At 38.4% G+C, this 4,133-nt stretch overlaps 1 non-coding gene across 1 annotated transcript; it reads left to right on the forward strand.

Moving 5' to 3' along the window:
• The first annotated feature begins 244 nt into the window (after nucleotides 1-244).
• On the forward strand, nucleotides 245-351 carry LOC146906222 (small nucleolar RNA R71). Its single transcript, XR_015020828.1, has one exon. It is a non-coding gene; the product is annotated as a small nucleolar RNA R71 (small nucleolar RNA).
• The last annotated feature ends 3,782 nt before the right edge of the window (nucleotides 352-4,133 follow it).

Genomic DNA, 4,133 nt, shown 5'->3' on the forward strand with positions numbered 1-4,133 from the left:
TTTAGAAGCAAGGTGGTCATAGTTAGAGACTTCGTACATACCTGCCTCCTTTTTGGAGGATGAAGAACTAGTGATGGCTCTCTCGTCGGTCCATTTGTAATGATTTTGAGCCATGTCTTCAATCAAGGCATACGCCTCCGTGTAGTTCTTGTTCATAAGTGCTCCACCTGCAGCTGCATCAACAGACATCTTAGTGGTATAAGACAAGCCATTATAAAAAGTGTGGACTATAAGCCACTTCTCTAGGCCATGGTGGGGACAAAGTCTTAGCATTTCTTTGAAACGCTCCCACGCATCGTAGAGAGATTCCCCATCTTTTTGGTTGAACCGCGTGATTTGGTCTCTAAGCTTAGCGGTTTTAGATGGTTGAAAGAAACGGGCAAGGAATGCTTGCCTCATCTGATCCCATGAAGTAATGGAACCGACTTCGAGGGAATGGAACCAAGCGCTAGCTCTATCCCTTAAGGAAAAGGGAAAGAGATGAAGTCTTACGGCTTCTTGGTTCTCCTTCATGGTTCCACTAATTCGTAGGAAAACAGAGATGTGAAGATTGGGATCCTCAGTGGGGGATCCCGATAATTGGTTTTGCTGCACCAAGTTAAGTAGGGCAGGCTTAATTTCAACGGCCGTTGAAAGTCCGTGAGAGTTTACTTCTAGCAACCAAGCCTATTTCGCTGACATGATTACTAGAAGATGCATAGAGGATTGAAACTACTCTTTGTCTCAATAATTGCAAAGACTATTTCACTGTTTTGCAATTATTGTCTAGATTCACTTGTTCCAACATCAAGACTCCACTCTCGCTTTATGAATTGATGTTTGGGATGATGGATTAACGATTATCAAACCCTCCGCTTTCGCTTCCACAGTTTGATAATTGTTAATCCACGTTAAGACGGTGAATCTAGATTAGAAATTAGGGTTACATAGAAATTAGGGTTTAGGCTTGTTTTGTTTAGGATTGAGTCATTAGACTCCCCAACAATCCCAAGACGAAGAAGTCTACTCACTCATGTTCATCGTAGACATGGGGGAAGAAGAGAGATAAACAGTAAAATAAATTGCAAGGAAAGTAAAAAGGAAATAAAGACTTTTTATTGAAATAATACTTGAAATAAACAAAGTAAAGGGTGAATGTTTATGGTGGAGAGCTACTCTATTTATAGCTTTACAATCGACTTAGAAACTAAGCAACTAAAAGGGTAAAACAGTAAAGCTGCAACAGGGTAACTTGGGCCCGTAGAAAAAGCAGCAAAAGGGGCTTTAGTAGGTGGCACGGCCGTGCCACATGTTGGCACTGGCCGTGCCAAGCTTCTGACTTGATGGGAACATATTTTTGTTCCGTATCTTCGTATTTTCGCACTGTATTTGCTCCAGTCCTCTTTCTTTTGCTCCAAGACACCTTCCACCATATATTCGTTCCTAAAATAAAATAAAAGACAATTTAAAGTAAAATATTCTAAAAGGAAATAAAATGCAATATAATTAAATCAAATATTATTTAAAACTAAACTAAATAAGGCAATAAATTAGACTATCTATGACTCATCATCTATTACCGACTGCCATGGTAAAAAGACGAAAATGCGGAAAATAAAGCCTGTCTATTACCAACTGCCGTGGTAATGACGAAAAGACGGAAAATAAATCCTGTCTATTACCAACTGCCGTGGTAATGACGAAAAGACAGAAAATAAAGCCTGTCTATTACCAACTGCCGTGGTAATGACGAAAATGGTAAAAAATCTATTACCAATACAGGAGTACCTTAAGCAGGATACTGGGGAACTGATTAGCATTGGTAAAGTGATTATTGGATAGGACCTGCCACTTGACTTGAACTAGACACATTGGGATGACATTTTTAAGTATTAGAGTAAGACATAGACAAATAATGCAACTAAGTGTGAATGATATTTTCATGCGTGCTATGTATGCATGAATGAATGTATGCGTATGAGACTCATATGACAGTATAACGGTAAGACTTGTTGAGACAAGATTGGGCAGGTCCAAAGAAAGGGGTCCGACGTTCATATTACAAGCATTCACAATCTTTATTGGGGATAACATCACTTGGGGATGAATCAAACACCGCTGGGGTACAACCCTACAAACAACACTGGCAGAAGTCGCCACTTAATCAAACCAGCAAAGAGTGCATTCCTCTATTTGGCCCACTTGAAATCTGATGCCCCTGTCTTTGTTTTTCATCATTTTTTTTTGACAGAGGATATCCCACAGCTTTTGGTCATGCTTACCTTGCAGAGTTTAACCGTCCTTGAGACGGATGTTGATGTACCCTTTATCCGCTCATAAGTTCAAAGGAAATGTACCTGTTGTTTATGCTTTTCAAAAGACATGAAAAAGTTTTTAATATATTTTTTTTTGCTTTAAGTATAATCATCAAAAATAGAAGAAAATTTTGCAAACATAACAAATGAGAATTTCAAATAAATGGGCATAGGCTCAAATTAGATGTAATGGAATGGTAGCCTGCCAAAGGCGAAGCTCCACATATTTTAAAAAGTTTAGAAAATGGTAATTACATGGGAAAGGTACATTGAATACAATAACCGCTATACTCCGTGACAACTTTGAATTCCACTGTTCCGAGTCATTGATTTGCAGATGCTTCATATTGGAGATCCTTTTGACAGTTGAAATGCCCCAGATGAACCATATCTGATTTGTTGCAGTTACCTTGCCATAAATTGAAGGTCCTTTGACGCTGAAATGCCCCAAGCGAGTCATGTCGACCCGATGCAGTTACTTTGCCATGATCCTTAACTTTTGCATAGATCGCCCTTGCAGGTTTCAACCTATTAGGATAAACTTTTTTTTATATGTCTCTAACTTTTGCATGGACCGCCCTTTCAGGTTTTCAGTCCATCGAGACGCTCTTTTTTTTGCCTAAGTCGCCTTTTCAGGTTTGCGACTCATCGAGCTTTCATTTTTTTTTGACAAAGTATTTCTTGACTGCATCGGTATTCATAGGACGTGCAAGTTTGCTACCATTCATTGTGAATTGGCATCCATTTGCCCCTAGAATCGGGTAATATATTTTTTAGCACCAAGCCACTTCCTTGACATTCGCGGGGACAAACATTCTTTGTCGTATACTTGCTTTATCCTTTTGATATAAATGTCCGTGACATACGGCGGCAACACTTTTAAATCTTTTATTGAAACTTCCGTTGACGGGATTTCGACTTCCATGAGAAGCACTGCCTTATGCTGAGGGATGGAGGGGGATTGCCCCTGTTGAAGTGTGTACTGAAGTACAATACCCATGCAAGGCCAATTGTAGCATCTCGTGCCAGTTCTTGTGCATGAAAGTCCTCTTCTGGACAATCTTTCTTGATATTTGCAGCTTCGATGGCCAAGATGCCCCAGTAGGCAAGAAATCTCATTGGAAAACTTCTTCACCATCCTCCTCTTTAGCCTTGGATATAAGGAACTCAAAGTCGAGAGAAAGTACAGAGTTTAAGTGTTCAACGAGTTTATTAATGCATGATTTGATTATTGATATAACAATATGATTATGCAGATATGTGGAAATGATTAAAGGAAAATAATTTTTTTTGGTTTTTTGTATTACCATTTTTCCAGAAAAAGCACAAAATTGAAAACAAAGTCGGGATCAAAGCGAATTTTCATTAATGATAAAAATACATAAAGCAAAAAGCCCTAAACCAGTTCACTTCCGTTTCGGGTGGGACGAAAGGATTTTTTTTTTAAAAACATAAAGCAACAAACAAACATATTATTTTGAACAAATGAGTAGTAGAAATAAACATCAGCAAAGACCCAATTGCAGCTAAACATTCCATGTACCACCCGAAGCTCATGGACCTCTTGCTCAAGTTGACCCATCTTTTATGTTTGTACTAGTGTTTCCATACGTGAGCCGAATTTCGATGAAGACATCGAGTCATTTTACTGATCGATTGACACGGACTAGAAACTATGAATGCACATGATGTATGAAATGCTTATGCAAAAAAAGTACAAAATTTTTTGTTTATCGAAGGATTTGTCAAGGCGAATTGTAAACATCGCAGATGAACATGATTTCATTTGAAAATTTAAAAAGATATTGCAATCAGTTCTATTTTCAAAAGGTAAGAACG

This window comes from Medicago sativa, chromosome 7, assembly GCF_051527215.1.
Source record: "Medicago sativa cultivar Bolivia chromosome 7, Bolivia_mono, whole genome shotgun sequence".
Classification (NCBI taxonomy): Eukaryota; Viridiplantae; Streptophyta; class Magnoliopsida; order Fabales; family Fabaceae; genus Medicago; species Medicago sativa.